Source organism: Tamandua tetradactyla, chromosome 22 (assembly GCF_023851605.1).
Source record: "Tamandua tetradactyla isolate mTamTet1 chromosome 22, mTamTet1.pri, whole genome shotgun sequence".
In the NCBI taxonomy this organism is placed as follows: domain Eukaryota; kingdom Metazoa; phylum Chordata; class Mammalia; order Pilosa; family Myrmecophagidae; genus Tamandua; species Tamandua tetradactyla.
Genome location: NC_135348.1, coordinates 3311202 through 3330435, shown reverse-complemented (window position 1 = coordinate 3330435; position 19234 = coordinate 3311202). Strand labels below are relative to the sequence as shown.

Below are 19234 nucleotides of genomic sequence, written 5' to 3'. Positions count from 1 at the left end.
CTTCTTTTGTAAAAACAAAACAAAACAAAACGAACCACACAAGGCATACACACATGCATAAATAATACTTTCTTAATCCTCCTGAACCTTGTTCACTGGCCACAATTACTTTTCCCATCTGATTTATTTCTACCACTTCTCATTAAAAAATAAGTTCTGTTTTCACTGTGCTTCTTTCTGTTCCACAGCATGTGAGAAAGCTCCTGGATCCTATCCTAAATAAAGTCTTCAAGGAGGTAAACTTGACCTCTGCAGTGTGGATCATATGCCTTCCCTCACTGCCTTCTTAGCACCAGCATTCAAGACGCCCCCTGCCAGGAAAGCTACACTATTGCAATTGCTTGCTCAGTAGTCTCTTTCTACCTAGTAGATGAGGAACTACATGAGGTCAAGGGACAGAATTCTGTTGCTCACACTGTATCATTAGTGTCTGGCTCAATAAATATCAAAGAGATGAACTTGAGTAGAAAAGGAAATACCATGTGGTTTTGATAATGTGAAATTATCAAAATAGGATTGCCTCTTTAAGTTCAGGAAATTTTCCCTTAGAGGGTCTGTGGGTAGAATGATACTTTATTGGCATTTCTAGTGCAATGCCTCCACAGAAAAGCATACTGTTTGTTTTGATCATGTGTATTCTTTCCACAATCCCCCTATGAGTTCATATGGAAAGGTACAGTCCTTGCTTACTTGACAAAGGTGAAGTAACTTGGAAACAGTTAACAGGATAAATAACAATCAGAATCTAAACTGAGTACTGAATTAATGAATCCTTTTTAGAGTCTGGGTACTGAATTAATGAATCCTTTTTAGAGTCTGAGTACTGAATTAATGAATCCTTGAGTGCTAAGGGAATGTGTCTCATGACAGGTGATTGGTTGGAGTCATCTCTGCTTAACTAGCCTTAGTTTGGTCAATAATATTTATTAATGTGCAGAATAATTTCTAATCCTTTGAACTAGACCAGAGATGCATACATACACACATACACAACTAAATTGCCAAGCAGAATGAGATAGATTTCTTAAGATATATAACCTGGGAAGAGAATATGATGATCATTTCTTTTTGAAAAGGTCAGAATAGATGAATCTTCTTGGAACATGAAACTTTTCATCTGAGCCTTCATGGGGAGAGAGGATAAGACCAGAAATGAATAGTGTATGGGAACTGCAATTAAAGTAGAGGTTGTGATGAGAAGAAAAAGAAAGAAAGGAGGAGATATATTTGGGAAATTTGCATAGTACATATGGTTCATGCAGAGACATTACAAACAGGCCATAAAGAAAAGTTTGATCTGAAACATGGGCAGTTCTGAATAATAGGGCGAGGTCTCTGGGTGCTCTTCAGTATGCTATGGGATTATTTGAATAGAATATATGCTATGGGATTAGTTGAGTAGCATAGGAGTGTGATTAGAGACTTCTTAATGAAGGATGTTCCTTGGAGAAATTTTCCTTTAACCTAAAAAAAGAGAATTAGAAACTAAGTAGGAGATGTTTAAACTAGGGCTTCTAATCACTATCCTATGGCTTGCTGTAATGGCATGCTCAATAAACCCGTCAGAAAAATTAAGTAAAATCATATTCAGAAACAATTAAATGTCACCCTTTTCAGATATCTCCTCATTTAATCAAGGCTAATAATGAAAAATATTCTCAAGAGGAACAATATCAGATTCAAACATCCTACTTTATTAACTGTATTATAGATGGGTCATGTGCTGTGTAAGTAGAAAAACAGGATGTCTTCTCATCTCCTCTTCTTGCTTATCTGTAACTTCCCTTTTTGACAGTGAGAAACATGGCTCCTGCAATCTAGCATCCAATTACTTCTTTGTTCCTACTTTGGTATATATGCAAAACAGTTTCCAGAATAGGTATGAAAAACAAATTTACTTACTAGAGTCCAGTGTTTACATTCAGTTTATTTTGTCTCTAGTCTTACAGTTTCCAGGGAAAACACCATTTTCCCAAGTCACTTAAGGTTTTTAATGACAATGAATATCAACTTCTGTGTACAGGTTTTTGTATGAACATAAGTTTTCAAAGGAAATAAGGCATTTAAAAAATACTGAATGCTTATCTAAGAGGGAACAGAAATATTAGGGGCATGGTAAGTTTTCAATTTGAATTAGATTAGCTGCAAATCAGAGAGAATAAAAACCAAATGATGTAAGTAATATAGGAAGTCTTGTTTTCTCTCATGGAAAATTCTAGAGTCGGTGGTTCTGTTGCTGGCATGCTCCATGTAACCATGGACGGTCTCAAGTTTACGAAATGAGCCAAAAAAGCTGCTTCAGTTCCATTCAGCACATCATAGTTCCAACCATACAGTTGGGAATGAGACAAGAAGGGCATGCCTCTCTGTTTAATACGAAAAACCCCAGGCTTTGCACTTACCACTTCTATGTAAAATCTCACTGGGCAAAACCCAACCACATGGACACATCGAACTCCCTGGGAGGCCTGGAAATACCATCTTTATTCTTGTCATCTCCACACTGCTAAAATTTGGGGAGGCCAGTGCTGCAGGAGAGGAGACTGGAATTGTGAAATATTTCTGAGTTAGTGTACTCAGAAATGAAGTACTGGTCAATGAAGAAGTGGTGTGTGTAATTTCTGGGAGATGGGAATCTTTTCCCTGTCCTTTTTCCAGTTGGCTGAGCTGAATGCATGATGGTTAGAGCAAGTATCACCAAATTGTTCTACGAGAATTTAAGATTAGAAGCTACAGGGATGGAACTATGAGATATAAGCTATCAGTCCCAGTTGCCTACCTCCAGGCATTTAATGAGAGAGAAATTAACTTCTGTGTGTTTTTTTCATGCTATTCTTATTTTAAGTTTTCTGTCAAAGGCACAACTAATTCTAAATTATACAGAGGAAAATCAGCTTTCTTTTTCACAATACATTCATTCAAATCATTGCCACTTGGAGACCAACTTGCTTTGAAAGTTCCCAAGGATAAAATTAGGATCAGCTGATGAAATTACAAGTAAAACAGGTATCATTTCATTGATTATTTGCTGAATGTTTATTATGTTTCAGACACTGTGGATGTCGGGGCTACAGTGTAACAAAAACTACTTTCATGAAACGTTCTGCCTGGTTAGTGATAAATATTTTCATGAGATAATTTCACAAATAATGTAAATGTGTAACTTGGTGAAGTACTACAAGGGAAAGCAAGAAAAGACCTTTCAGGCAGTGAAAATTCCCCTTGTATAGAATATGCTCCTTATATCACTTATTGCTGGTTTTAAGGCACAGACTGGATGACTGCTTGGTTGTTTAGAAAATTTGAATGTAGAAAATGGACCCCATTATATTAAAAGTGCAATGCAAATCAGGCATAGATCCTATGATTAGAAAACCTTACAGAAATCATTCTATAAATCTTATTGCTGTTTAAAGCATAAACTAAAATAGCTCTGTTTTAAACGTTATCATACGTATCTCATTAAATGCTGTCGTGTTCTGGTTGATGGCAACTTGATAACTGATTACCATGGTATTACAAGGTATTTAAGTCTAAAATTCTACCTCAGGATCCTCAGGAGTTAGAATGTCTTTTATCTTCCCCCATGGCATTTGAAGCAAGTGTTGCACATATAAGCTGCTTAATGAATATGTGATGCTGAGTTATTCTTCTGGTCCCGAGGTGATGTTCAATTAAACCTCTATGAAGTCAGTTATTCCAAGACATTAGTTCTATACTCATAGTGTAAATGATTTGGGGAGCTCAAAGAAAGGAGTGTTCACAGTCCAGTAATGCCATTGTCTTACTAGCTCTGTTAGGTTTCTTATTCTTCTCTTAAGCATGATTAATTCTATTGAAAATAGCACTGCCTTATGGTGGGTGTGAATGCCTCTTAAAGTATTCTGCTGTGACATTAGGATAAGGATATGTATTGATGTGGTCTTATTCATTCTGAGGTTGGTGTGTTTGTTTTCTTTAGGAAGTCTATATTCTAAGCTTTTATGAAAGTAAAGTTGGACATCAAGGAGTAGCTAAAAGTGATCTCTAGTTTTATTCCCAGGAGCAGTTTTCTTCTTGAAATGCCTTCTTATGTATTTAGTTTTATCTCTGAGTATTATTATTCTCTGTCTTCACTAACTACAAACTCAAAATAATGCAACTACGTGACCAAGTTGACTTATAAAAGGAATGCTAGTGCTTTTTTTTTAAGTACATAATTATATTAAGAACCTTGAGGATATCTAACGGTTATAGATGTTTCTAGAAACAAAACATTAATAATCTAAAATAAAATATCACTTCAAGGTGATATTTTCCTCTACAACTCTTTATGAGAGGAATATGTTGGTGGACATTAGAGATGAGGGGGATGAATCAGAGGGGATAAGTGACAATGATTTCACTCTGTTTTCTCCAAGGAGCAAGTGATGGTTAAGTTTCTATGTCAACTTGACCAGGTGATGGTGCCCTGTTATTTGGTCAAGCAAGCACTGGTCTGATTATCACTGTGAGAATATCTCTTGGACCTAAATCATCAGTGAGTTGCTTGCATTGACGGCTGATTACATTTACAATCAACTGAGGAGTTCGCCTTCAAAATGAGAGAAATCTCATCCAATCAGTTGAAGGCTTTGAAAGGAGACATGATGATTTCAGCAATCAGAAAGAGAATTTCCATCTCTATCTCAGCCAGCCAGATGTTTCTGGGGAATTCATCTAAAACCGTAATCGAGTTCCCAGCTGGCAGGAATTTGGATTTACATGTCCCACAGTTGTGTGAGCCAGGTCTTACAATAAATCTTATAACAGATACATGTATCCTGTCAGTTCTGTTTCCCTGGAGAATGCTAATACAGAGCCCGAGCTACAAAACTAAATGTTTTGTGATCATGTCACTTTGGAAAGTGCTAGTCGATTACAGTATACAATCTTTTCCTTACATAAAACCTTGTGTTTTCTTGTGATTAATTTTGAATGATGCAGATAAAATGAAACAAAGTGAAATTTTAGGAATTTTGCATAAAGATTGATGAGTTTTGTGTGTCTCCCTTGATTGAATTATACAAAGCATTACACATAGATAGCACGCTCTTGTGGAGAAAGCTGTATATAGGCCAGATCTAAGGTCAAACCCTTTACCACCACTCACTAATTGCATGGCCGTGAGCTATTTATCTAAAGTTTATTAGCTTCGGTTATATCATTGGTAAAAAATATATTAGTATCTACCTGATAGAGTTATGTAAGTTTTCAGTAAGCCAATGTATATATCAACCAAGAATATCATTCTCATAAATTATAGATAAATATATCATCACTATCATTTACTTTTCTTTGATGTTTAAGAATCTTAAGAAAAACACGTTTTTGGAATAATGTGGTTTTTCCTCTCTAGTTATACTTTGCAGTGAGTTTATTGATTAAGTCCCTTTGAGAATCTCTTATATATTATACAAGTACAAAAATACATGTACCCCCTTCAATTAAAAAAAAAAATGTTTGTGTAGTTTCAGCAACAGTGCATGATTCAGAGAAAAAACCTGCAGCTCTTGAAATACCATCCTATACCTCTGTTTTCAGTATTTTGGGGCCCAAGTTCCATGAGGAATGTAAAAACTCCCATCAATATTTGTTGTTTCTGACTCTATGTAAAAGAGGATATATTTGGATCAGTCTGTGTGTGGGGGTAGGAGAGTGGTGCTAGGTGCTTATGATCTGATATAATTTTTAAGGACTTTATATTTTGCTTTTATTTAACTGTCCAAAGATACTAAAAGATAATAGAATTATAGGGGCACTGGTTTATAAATCCATAGGCTTTTTAATACTTTCTTTGTTTTCCAGGGTTGCAATGACAAATACCAACACAATGGGTGGGCTTAACAATAGGAATTTATTAGCTTAGAAGTCCAAAATCAAGCCAGCGACGAGGCCATGCTTTCTCCCCAAAGTCTACAGAGTTCTGGTCCTGACTCATTGCATCCTTGGGATTTGTTGGTTTGTAACTCTGCCCTGTTATATGGTGATGTTTCTTTCCTTCTACCTGCTGTTCTGTTCTCCACCAACTTCTAGTTTCCTCCTGTATCTTTCTCTGGTTCCTGGCTTCTCTCCACAAGGCCCTAACCCTAACCCTAACCCTAACCCTTCTGTAATACAGAATAAGGCTCACCTCGATTCATTATGGCCACACATAAATAGAGTCAAAGCAGGTCTTATTCACAAATGAGCCTGTTCTAGTTTGCTGGCTGCCGGAATGCAACACAACAGAGGTGGGTTGGCTTTTAATAAAAGGGGATTAATTTTGTTGGTTCTTCAGAGGAAAGGCAGCTAACTTTCCACTGAAGTTCTTTCTTACGTGGAAGGCACAAGATGGTCTCTGCTGGTCTTCTCTCCAGACCCCTGGGTTCCAACAACTTTCCCCGGGGTGACTTCTTCCTGCATCTCCAAAGGCCTGGGCTGAGCTGCAAGTGCCCAGATGAGGAATGCCGAGCTGCTAGGCTGTGCGACATTGCGCTCTCTCATTTAAGCACCAGCCAATTAAGTCAAACGTCGCTCATTGCAGCAGACACGCCTCCGAGTTGACTGCAGATGTAATTAGCAACAGATGAGGTTCATGTACGGTTGGCTTATGTCCGCAGCAACAAGACTAGGTATGCTCACCTGGCCAAGTTGATAACTGAATCTAACTAACACAGAGCCCAATTTTAACTGAAAACACACTTCAAAGGGACTTATATCTATAGAAATGTGAATTTTCAAAATAAGAGCACAGTTTTTGTTGGGGTATATGATTCAATATACCACAAATGTTCACGATTATGACTCATGTTCATGAAAGAAACAAAATTTTATTTATATTGCAATCAATAAGTAACATGTTATAAGGAAAAAGAGATAGACTATTTAACTAAAAGAACAACAACAACAACAATAATATAGGAATTACATTGGCCAGAAGTTGATGTAATATGTGAAAGTATCAAGATTTTTTTAAAAAAGATTTTTGATGTTTAATTTTGAGAGAAAGAATGAAGAGGCATTAGTCAGTAGAAAGGAAAGTCTAAAGGGAAGGAGAACTGCAATTTAGAGATATTGTGAAGGAAAAATATAATGGCTTGGAGCCATTGTGGGAAAAAGTGAATTTAGCCTTTAAAAACTAAAAAGATTCATGAAATTGAGAGGCTTAAAAGGAACAGTTTTATGAAATGTCTATAGCTGCTAATAGTGACATTATTCCCATAACAAAATCAACTGTAGATTCCCAGAAATGACACTTAAAAGGAATAGACATATGGTGATGAAACATTCATAGCTTCACTAAATTGTGAACTTTTAAGTGGCAAGGATATATTACTTAAGAGCTGTTTAGAACACGTTATTTACTTTATGGGGGGCATAGTGAATAGAAAGGACCCTTTTACAACAAAATTAAAATCATGCTAAGACATAAAACATCTTCCTTGAAGGAAGATCATGATTATAAAGAAAAATTTCCCCTTTTTCAAATGCTTTTTGACTACTTGAAGAATTGAGGGCTCAGTTCAGATGTTACTTTCCCTGTGAAACTTCCCTTTGTTTTCAGGGTGAAATGATTTATTCCTCTTCAAATTACTTATATGTCTTTTTTTATTTATTCAAGTCATTCATTTAGTATATACTTTTTGAGAGTCATATTCTATGCTGTATTGTATCAGAGATGCAAAAATGTTCCCCTTTTAGAAAACTGAATTTTAAGGGTGTAAAAAGACAGTTTTATACAATTTGCAAGTCATTTTCTCACTTTAAGAAAAAAAGCGAATAGCGACCTGGATGTGTAGTGTGTTTGGGAGATGGTAGTGATAAGGTATGGGAAGAAAGAGTTGAAAGGAGATTTTCAGAGAATTGGTGAAATCTGAAAAAATCCTGGAAGGAGAAGAAAGAGTAACAGGCAGACAAAGAGTAATGAAACGAACCTCTGGAAAAAACCAAAAATCCATGGAATACATTCAGTAAGATTACTTGAAAAACATCCTCACATAAGGCACGTTATGAGTGTCAGGGGTAAACCACCACCAAATGCAAAAGCTCCCTGCAATCAAGGTTTGAGCAGGAAGAAGTATTGGAATGCAACAGAATGTCTGACAGACCTAAAATCTTCAAAATAACTGCTCAGTATTCATGGAAAAATTCCACAAGCTGATTTGAAAAGAGTTAAACCAGAAAGAGTTCACCTGCTCACAGCAGGTGAATGCAAAGGGCTACAGTAAAGTTTGAGTAAGGGATAAAGTATTTTAAGTTTCGTGAATGCTCAAAACTAAGAAGCCACAGTACACTTGCAGGAACAAACTCTTGGAAAAAACTCCAAGAATATGTTAAAAATTGTTAAAAATAAACTTCAAACAGAATAGGCAGGGACGATAGAGACAAAGAGAAAGGGACATTCAGATAAAATGAGAACACAGTCAGGAGGTCTCTAATATAAAGCCACAAATACTGAAAACAGTACAGAAGAACTCTAAAAGCTATGAATTAAAAAAAATCTCATTATGCCTCATGTCTAGAAGCTCAGGGAAAAAATTATTCATGCAAAGGAGCAACAGAGTGAAGAAAAAAAAAGTCAAATCCTGTACATTGTTTTTACAGGAAAAAAAGAGACAAAGGTCTAATCTAGAAAGAACATGAGAACAAATACACAGAGATTATGCGTTGAGAAGTCTAGAATAAAATAGAAGAACAATTTAATATACGAAAAAGAAGTGGAGAAAAGAAAAAGATTAGATAAAAGTAAAAATACAGAAGACAGGCGAAGTAGGTTCAACTTGCACATATTAGGAATATCAGAGCAAAGATAAAATTGCAAATAATCATATTAAAACTATAATTCTGGGAAAGTTTATAAAAATAAAGTTTAAAATGATTTGAAATTATTTTTCACTCTGCCTGTACCATTCCGCATTACTGGCAGAAATGTATAAATGTTCCAGTTGTTTTGCGTTATTGTCAGCCCTTTGAATTGTCAGTTCTAATAGGTTTGTAGCAGTATAATGGCTTTAATTTGCATTTATCTCGGGGCTAATGATGTTTGCCATCATTTCCTGTGTTATTTGTTATCCTAATGTCCTCCTTGGTGAAGTCTTTGTTTCAGTCCTTTGCCCATTTTTAAAGTGGCTTTTTGCAGGTGTGTAGAACAGTGCCTTCTGAAAGATCTGTCCAACCAGAATCTTTAGATGTGACCTTATTTAGAAAAAGGGTCTTGGCAAAGATAATTAAGTTATGGATCTTTAGATAAGAACATCCTGGATTAGGGAGCGCCCTCAACCCGCTGATAAATATCCTTAGATGAGAGGAGAAGAAAGACAAGATGGCGTTGTGAATTTGGAGGCAAAGATTGGAGTGACACATCAACAGGCCAAGAGGCAGCAAGGATTGCAGCAGATGTTAGAAAAGAAGCACAGTACAGATCCTTCCTCAGAGTCTCTAGAAAGAACCAACCCTGCCAACACCAACAATCTGGACTTCTGGGCTCCCAAACTGTGGAAGAATTCATTTATGTTGTTTTAAGCCACCAAGTTTGTGATCATTTGTATGGCCACCCCACGGAGTTAATTATAGGTATATTTTTATTGAGTTTTTGAGAGTTCTTTATATATTCTTGATACAAGTCCTTTATTTCATATGTAATTGCAAACGTTTTCTATCAGTCAATGGTTCATATTTTCGGTTTCTACGATTTCTTTTGTAGAGCAAATGTTTTTAATATGTTTTAACTTTTTATTTTTGAGTAATTTCCAGCTTGCAGAACAGTTGAAAAATAACACAAGCCCCATGCAGAGAATTCCAACAAACTCTCGCCCCCACCCCAGGATACTAGGATACACCAATGTTAATATTTTGACACCTTTGCCACATTATTTTATATCTATCTATCTATATCTATCTATCTATCTATCTATCTATCTATCTATCTATCTATCTATCTATCTATCTATCTATATATCTGTCTATCATCTATCTATATGTATCATTTAATCTATTTTCTCAGCATTTGAGAGATGATTGCATGCATCATATTTCTTGAACACATAATAACTTCCATTTATTTTTCCTATGGATGAGGACACTCACTTATGTAATCACTTTAAGTGCAGTTATCAAGTTCAAGAATTTTAACATTGATATAAAGATTAAATTCTATATTCCAATTCTTTTCTTATTTCCCAATTACGTCTTTAATGGGCTTTTTCTCCTCCATTCTTAGATGCTGTGTAGTATCATGTGTTGCGTTTAGTTGTCATTATCTCTTTCGTTTCTCTTTCATTCTTTTTAATTATGGAAACATGAAAACAACATAAAACTTCCCATTTCAAATTCTCCCAAGCATATGTTCAGTGGGATAATCACATTAACACCGCTGTAGTACCCTCACCACCCTCCGTTACCAGACCTCAAACAGAAACCCTATACTTGTTTTGCATTAACCCCCATTATCCCTGCCCCCACCCTTACAACCTGTAATTTTTCTGTCTCTATGAGTTTGCATATTCCCTGATATTTTCTTTGTGGCTTCCATAGAACTTAAATTTAATGTCGCAAATCTATAACGATCTTGTGTCTTTTGATCCCAACTTAACTTCAATAACATACATAAACTATGTTGCTATATTCCTCCATTCCCCCCACCTTATTGTAATTCTTATCCCAAATTTCATGTTTAAACATTATGAGTCCAAAATTTGATTTCTTATTACATTTTATGCATTTGCCTTTTTTTCCTATAAGAAGTAAAAAGAGGGGTAACAAATCAAAACTACAGTAGTACTGATATTTATATCTACTCACATCATTATATCTGCCAGAGATCTTTATTTCTCCATGTGGCTTCAGTCACTCATCCAGTACCTTCCCTTTCAACGTGCAGAACTTCCCTTAGCATTTCTTCTAGGGACTGTCTAGTGGTGATGAGGCCCCTAGGCTTGTGTTTATTCGGGAATGTCTTAATCTCTCCCTCATTTTTGAAAGACAGCTTTGCTGGATGTAGAATCCTTAGTTGGCAATATTTTTGCTTTCAGCACTTTATGTCTCCCCACTGCTTTCTTGGCTCCAAGGTTTCCAATGAAAAATCTGCACCTAATCTTATTGAGGGTTCCTTGTAGATGACAAGTTGCTTCTCTCTTTCAGGTTTCAAAATTTTCTCCTCCTTCTTTGGTATTTGATAGTTTGATTATAACATTGCATGGTGTGCATCTATTGGGATTTATCCTATTTGGAGCTCATGACCATCTGGATATGTGTATGCATGCTTTTCATTAAATTTCAGAAGTTGTCAGACATTATTTCTTTGAATATACTCACTGCTCCTTTATCTCCCTCTTCCCCTTCTGGGATTCCCATAATGTGTATATTTGTACACTTGATGGTGTCCCATAGGTTCCTCAGGCTCTCTTCAATTGTCCTCATTCTTGTCTCTTTCTGTTTCTCAGACTCGAGGATTGCAATGGACTTATCTTTAAGTTCTCCGATTCTTTTTTTTTTCTGCCAGCTCCAAACTGCTATTGAACTCCTGTGGGGAATTTTTAATTTCTGTTATTGTGATCTGCAACTCTGTATGTTTCCATTTCATAATTTTCATCTCTCTATGTGCCTGGTGAGACCTTGAGCAATTAACAGAGTTGAGTCGTGACCAGAATTCTCACCTACAGAAACAGTGAGATCATAAATGTCTGTTATTTTCAGCTCTGAGTTTGTTATAATTGTTATGGAGCAGTGAAAATCTAATACACCCTGTTTCTACTTTGAGAAGATTGTGAATGTCCATGTTATTTCTTTAAATGTTTGCTAAATTTTACATTGAAAACTTTTGGACCTGGAAATTTCTTTTTTGGAAGATTTTAAATTACAAATTATATTTCTTTAATAGTTTGAGGTCTTTTCAGGATATTTCATCGTGGGTGAGCTTTGTTACCTTGTCCTTTTTGTGTAATTAGTTCATTTTATCTGTTTCTGAATTTATGGTGCTTCTTTATTTTTTTTTAAATGTCTGTGGGGTCTGTAGTAACCAGTCCCAATATTGGTAATTTATGTTTGCAGACATCACAATGTTAGGATATTTTTGATCAATAGGAAAACTTTTTAATTTTTATAGGTGTCAAGATCATTTAAGCTTAATGTAATTATTCGTATATTTGGATGTTAGTTTACCATTTAATTATTTGTTTTCTACTTTTCTTTCTGTTTTCATTCCTGTGTTCCATTCTTTATCTTTCTTTTGGGCTTTTTTGAACATTAGTTTTAGTAATTTTGTATATTATACTTTTTTGTGATAGTATTCCATTTTAATTTATCTATTGTGATTTTGGCTGTATTTCTTTGTTTACTGGTTGCTCTAGATTATATGTGCATATACAATCAATATAAGTATCCATTTATCCTTATCCATATATACAATATATATGGATATATATATATATATACACACACACAATATATGGATATAAGCGGTACTCTAGAGATTCCAAAATACATATTTAACTTCTTCAGTTATACTTCAGAATCTTACCGCCATGTAGATACCTTTACTCAGTCTGCTTTATGCTATAATGTCTTATCTGTTACATCGGCATACACTGAGAACTTTATCTGACAGTGTTACATGTTTTGCCTACTCTCAAACGTGTTACAGAGATCAGGTGTAAAATAGTTTATTATATTTCCCTAGATATTTGCCAACTTTGTTGTTCTTTATTTATTTCTGATCTTCCAAGTTGCCTTCTAGTATCATTTCCCTTCTGCCTGAAAATTTTCCTTTGATGATTATTTAGAGCAGGTCTGGATGCTATAAATTCTTAGTTTTCCTTTATCTGAAAAAGTCTTTATGCTTTCTCATTTCTGAAGGATACTTTCACTGATTGTAGAATACTGGGTTGATAACACTTCTCTTTCAACACTAAAAACAATGTTGGGCTCCATGGATTCTAAATAGAAATTCATAGTCATTTGAATTGCTGCCCATAAGTAATGGGTCATAGTTCTCTAGCTGATTACAAGATGTTCTCTTTTTTTGTTAGTTTAGAACACTTTTTAATGCCCTGGTCATGGACTTCCTAGGGCCTATCCTAGTTGGATTTGCTCAGCTTCTTTCATCTGTAGGTTTATGTTTTTTGCCAAACTTAGGAAGTTTTCAGTCATTATGTTTTCAAATATTTTTATTTGGTTTATTATGTTTTGCACTTCTAAAATTACCATTTTGTTCTTCCTTATGTCACCATTTACATATTTTTTTTGCTTATACTTTCTATTTTAAGATTTGCTTCAAGAATGTGTTAATCATTTGATAATAGCTGCTATAAGTTCTTGCCAGATAATTTCAATGTCTGTGTCTTATTATCTTTGGAATCTACTGATTATCATTTCCAATATTCTTTGTATGCTGGGTCTTACTTATTTCCTAAGGAAAATGTTGACACTTTTTCATTTTTTTTATTTTTGACACTTTTGTTTTAGTTTTCTGTAGACTGTGGACCCAATACCAATTGTTTTCAAAGACTTCGCAGTGCTGTTTGGCTTCGTCCTATGCTTGTGGCATCCTGTGCTGTTCTGTTTAGAGCCGGCAGAATTCTACTGGTCAGCTCAGCTCTCAAAGACTTTGGTATGATAATTATATTAGATACACATGTGTACAGCTTAGCACTTAGAGCACAGGAGTTTAAAAACAACCTAATTGGGTTAATTTCTCAAGTTCTTTCTTCCTAGTCATCTCTCTATGACATTCCTGTTGCATCAGGGTCCCTTTGGTCCTCTAGTCAGAAAATACCCACTTCTATGGAAAGTGGAAATAACATCCAAAAAATGGATGTTTGTGGTTTACAGATTAGGCCAATATGGAGTTTGGCTCCTATATTCTTTTTCTGATTGCATTTACTGTTGCTGCCACCTGTGTGCATCATAAAATGACAGAGGGCAAGGGAAGAAGAATAAAAGATCTCCTCCCCTCTTTCTGAGCTCAAAGAATCACCTCTCCTACCCAGTGAGGCAGAATTCTATGGGAGAGAGTATTTTCCTAGCTTTTGCTTTGTCTACTCCACAGGACTTGCATTTATTGAAGTTGGGTTTAAGCCAGGTTTTTAGATGTCAGAGTGGTGACCAAAGGATAGACACACCACTGGTTTGGTGGCACTCAAAATTCTGATTATCTTTTTCCAATCTGACTTTTGATATTACTTTATAGAGTTTTCAAGTTTTTGTTCACAGATTCTGCCCATAGTGGAGTTCCATAAAGATAAAAATAGGTATATATGTAACCCATCTAAAGCACTACTGGAACACCAAACTTATTTATTTTATTTATAAAAGCTCATTACTGCTAACTGCAGTTCATTAGCACTGATACATTGAATCAAATAGTTCCCTCCATCTGTGCAACCAGAAAAATATTTCAGGAACAACTTCTGAAAACCTTCATGGGAGAAGCTACAATACAGTACAAATTGTAAATTCTAAATTCCTGGCTTCCTGGGTTGAGTAAATAGTAGAACTTAATGGGGTGCAAAAGCTTCACCATTTAGTGGTAAACCTTAGGCATACTTGCTTTTTTGAACATTGTATTAGTATAGTCATTGATTTGGGTTGTAAGGATTGGATTTTGCTTGGCCTTGTGACAGCTGCAAGCCAATCCTAGCTATTTGCTGTTCTTGTAACAAGAATGCAGAGGAACATCCAAAAGGAGTAAATGGGTTTGGAGGTTATTGCAGCTAAAACTTGATAGAGTTGGAGCTCTATGAGTTGGGATGACACAGAAATGTTTATTGACCATGATTTATGGCTTCCTCATTTTCTTTTCATTTCTGGAGTTTTTACATAATTCTGAGCTGTCTAATGAACTGTAGTGCAGAGCTGGGACACAGTGATCCAAATCCACTAATCAAAAGCCAGGATCAGTGCTCAGCCATGCCTCACCCTGTTCTTGGGAAAGGGAATTTCTATGTCCCTTTCTTTCCACCACAGCTGTCCAGGTGCTGGACACCAAGGCAGCCTGCCACAAGAATAGGGGTAGGCACCAGCAGCCATCACTCAGAGCGAGCTACTTAAAATTCTTACTGCAGTTTCTCAGCCTCTTTCTCCTTCTCTTCTCTGGATGCTCTACAGTCTTCTTTTCCTGGCCTCTAGAGCCCCATAACAGTAGTTTCAGTCAGTTGTTTCAGACAGTGCCTGATTGTTAACTAATTGTTTTGAAGGAAGAAGTGAGTTTTGGAGCTCCCTACTCCACCACATTCTCCAGAAGTTCAGACCAATTGGTTTTTGACAAAACTGTCAGGTCCACTCACTGGGTAAGAATAGTTTCTTCAACAGATAGTGCTGGAAGAATTAGATACCCACAAGCAAAAGAATGAATGAGGACCTCAATTTCACACCTTAAACAAAACTAACTCTAAATGGATTAAAGACATAAATATAAGAATCAGGAATATGAAACTCCTAAAAGGTGATATAGGGAAACAACTTCAAGATCTTGTGTTAGGCAATGGTTTCTTAGACTTTACATCTAAAGCACAAGTGACAAATGAAACAAATAGATAACTGGAATTCATCAAAGTTTAGAACTTTTTTCATCAAAGACTCTATCACAAGGGTGAAAATGCAACCTAATCAATGGGATAAAATATTTGGACCCAAATTTCCTATAAAGGTTTAAGATCCAGAATATATAAAGAAATCCTGCAATTCAACAATAAAAAGACAAAGAACCCAACTCAAATATGAGCAAAAGACTCACATAGGTATTTCTCCAAAGAAGATATACCAATGACCACAAACTCCATGAAAAGACGCTCAATATTATTAGCCATCACAGAAATACAAATCGAAACCAAAATGAGATACAATTTCACATGCATTAGAATGACTATTAAAAAAAACAACAGAAAAGTACAAGTATTGGAGAGGCTACAGAGAAATAGTGTCACTCATTCTTTGCTGGTGGGAACATCATATGGTATAGTCATTTTGGAAGACAGGTTGGTACTTTCTCAGACAACTAAGTATGAATTACCATATGACATGACAATCCCACTGCCAAAAATACACTGAAAAGTACGGAAAGCCAAGTTTCCAACAGATATTTGCACACTGATGTATATATTGTCATTATTCATAATTACCAAAAGATGGAAGCAACACAACTGTCTATCAACTGAAGCATGGATAAGCAAAATGTGGTTTATACATACAATGGAATATTATACAGCATTTAAATAGAATGAAATTCTGGTTCATGCAGCGACGTGGGAAGAATCTTGAAGACATTATGTTGAGTGCAATAAGCCAGACACAAAAGGACAAATATTGCGTGATCTCACTGATACGAAATAATCAGAATAAGGAAATTCATAGAGTTAGAATATAGGTTACCAGCAGCTTGGTTGGGAGTAGTGAATGGGAAATTAATGCTCAATTTGTATACAATTGCTATTTAGGCTGATTGTAAAGTTCTGGAAATAGATGATGGTGATGGCAGCACAACATTGTGAGTGTAATTAATAGCACTGAATTATATATGTGAATGTGGTTAAAAGGGGAAATTTTAGGTTGCATACATTGTATTGGAATAAAAGCTAAAAAATCAATAAAAAATACAGCACTCTCAGATGAATTACATGGGCCTTATTTTCACTTCAAGAGATGATTTTCTCTTTTCTTTGTCCCCAACTACAAATGCATCCCTAAAGATACCTGAAAGTGCCTTAAAATGTTTGATGCTTGATCTCATAAAACAGAAGGTGGCCTTGATGTTTAGAATCTTACATTTAATGCACTATTTTTTAATCATGTCTTAAATCACTCCAAAATTCATATAGTGTACTAATAAGCTTTGAAAATAATAATATTCTCTTCAAAGATAACCAGTTCTATGAATAAACAAATGTTTAAATTTAAACTAATAAATCATCATCAAGCAGAAGTAGGTTTGCGGCAACTGCTGAAAGTTTCCACCATTTTATACTTCCATATTCAGCACTCATAACATATCCAAATTCATGTGTATGAATATATAAATGATCATATATAGTAAATGTGCAATTATAAATATCAAGATACATCTGCACATTTTATATATACATTGTACATATTTTTAGATATGCATTTTTATGACTTCAGCTTACAAAAATGTTTTATGTATTTTCATTATCATGAGGAAACTACTGCTTTCATATCCATTAGCTCTATATCCATATTTTACTTAATTTTTGGAGTTGATTTAGGAGATTTGATTGAACATCTTTGATAAGTTGTTCCAAATTCTGTGTCTCCTCTGAAATTTTAATTTGTTTCCTTGACTGAGCCATATCTTCCTTTTTCTTAGTATGGCTTATAATTTTTTGCTGCTAACTGGGCATCCAATAATTTTTATGTGTTAATTCCTGAGGTTAGTTTCTCCCTCCTGTTTAGGAATTTTTGGTTGACCAGCTTTGTGCTAAGGCTCTAAACAGTGTCCTGTATCTAAGTGTTCATATTTCCTCAACTCCTCTTCATCTAATACTTGCCCTGGATGTGGTACAATTTTTAAGATTGCACTTTTTGTGCAATTGCTTCATCTCCAGGAGAAAATCTTCCTTTCCTCTGATCCTTCTCCAGGACTCTTGAACTGTTCTGTTTGTTTTTGTATGGAATTTCCCCCCACAGCTCCTATGATTTGTTTAAATTCTCTCCCTCACACAGTGCCCCCTTATTTTTACACTTTTCGGTTCTGGGACCGATCCTGTCTTACAGCATTTCAGTCTTGCCCCTCCATTTTTTTTCCTGTGAGTGCTTTCCTCCTCTTGTTTCTTTCCAGTTAGGATACCCCACCCCAGGGACCCGGATGGGGTCAATCCAAAAGATCCCTTTTGCATTTAAGGGTACAGAAAAGAGATACCTGATTGAATGTGCACACATCATGCCAACAGTTTTGTAGCGTCTCTCTCTTTTCTCTCTCTGCCTTCCTCTCTCTCTCTCTCTCTCTCTCTCTCTCTCTCTCTCTCTCTCTCTCTCTCTCTCTCCCTCTCTCTCTCTCTCTCTCTCTCTCTCTCCCTCTCTCTCTCTCTCTCTCTCTCTCTCTCTCTCTCTCCCTCTCTCTCTCTCTCTCTCTCTATCTCTCTCTCTCTCTCTCTCTCTCTCTCTCTCTCTCTCTATCTATCTCTCCCTCTCTCTCTCTCCCTCTCTCTCTCTCTCTCTCTCTCTCTCTCTCTCTCTCGTCTTTGGCTATGTATGCTGTTCTAACTTGCTGCCGTGAGTGGCTGTAGCCTGCCTCCATGGCAGAAGACCTGGGCCTTGTGTTCTAGTTTGCTAGCTGCCAAATGCAACACACCAGAGATGGATTGGCTTTTAATAAAAGGGGATTTATTTCGTTAGTTCTTCAGAGGAAAGGCTGCTAACTTTCAACTGAGGTTCTTTCTTACATGGGAAGGTACAGGATGGTCTCTGTTGGCCTTCTCTCCAGACCCCTGGGTTCCAACAACTTTCCCCGGGATGATTACTTTCAGCATCTCCAAAGGCCTGGGCTGAGCTGTGAGTTTTGAGATGAGGTATGCTGAGCTGCTTGGGCTGTGCTACGTTGAGCTCTCTCATTTAAGCACCAGCCAATTAAGTCAAACCCCCATCATTCGTTGCAGCAGGCATGCCTCCTAGCTGACTGAAGATGTAAATCAGCAACAGATGAGGTTCATGTACCATTGGCTGATGTTCACAGCAACAGAACTAGGTGCCTTCACCTGGCCAAGTTGACAGGTGAATCTAACTACCACACCTTGTTACCTCTGCGTGTCTCCCAAGCTGCATGGTCCTGAGTGAGGGGAAGGGGTCCAGACTCCCAGGAGGATGTAAATATCCTACCTGATCTTGCTGACTTTGGAGATTTCTTTTTCTTCAATTGAGTATCTGTGGAGACCTTCTCCAATTTCTACCATCTTCCAGAGTTCCAAGCATGTGGAATTTGTCCTTATATAGGTTGATTCTGAAAGGATAATATTCCAGGGCGTGTCTTATGCTGCCATATTGATGGTGTTGCTTCCAACTAATTTGTATGCTTTATTTTTGAATAACAAACTTTATTTTTAGAGAAATTATAGATTTACAGGAAAACTGTACAGAAAATACAGAGAATTCTCATATACACCCCCAATACAAATAGTTTCCTTTTTTTATTAACATCTTGTATTAGGGTGGTATACTTGTTACAAATGATGAGCCAACATTGATACATTATTAATAACTAAAGTCCATAGTTTACAGTAGAGGTCAC

The 19234-nt window shown here is 36.1% G+C and overlaps 1 pseudogene; it reads left to right on the top strand.

Moving 5' to 3' along the window:
- Positions 1 to 9300: 9300 nt before the first annotated feature.
- LOC143665958 (FMR1-interacting protein NUFIP2 pseudogene) overlaps positions 9301 to 19234 on the top strand; it is a 48139-nt pseudogene continuing 38205 nt past the window's right edge.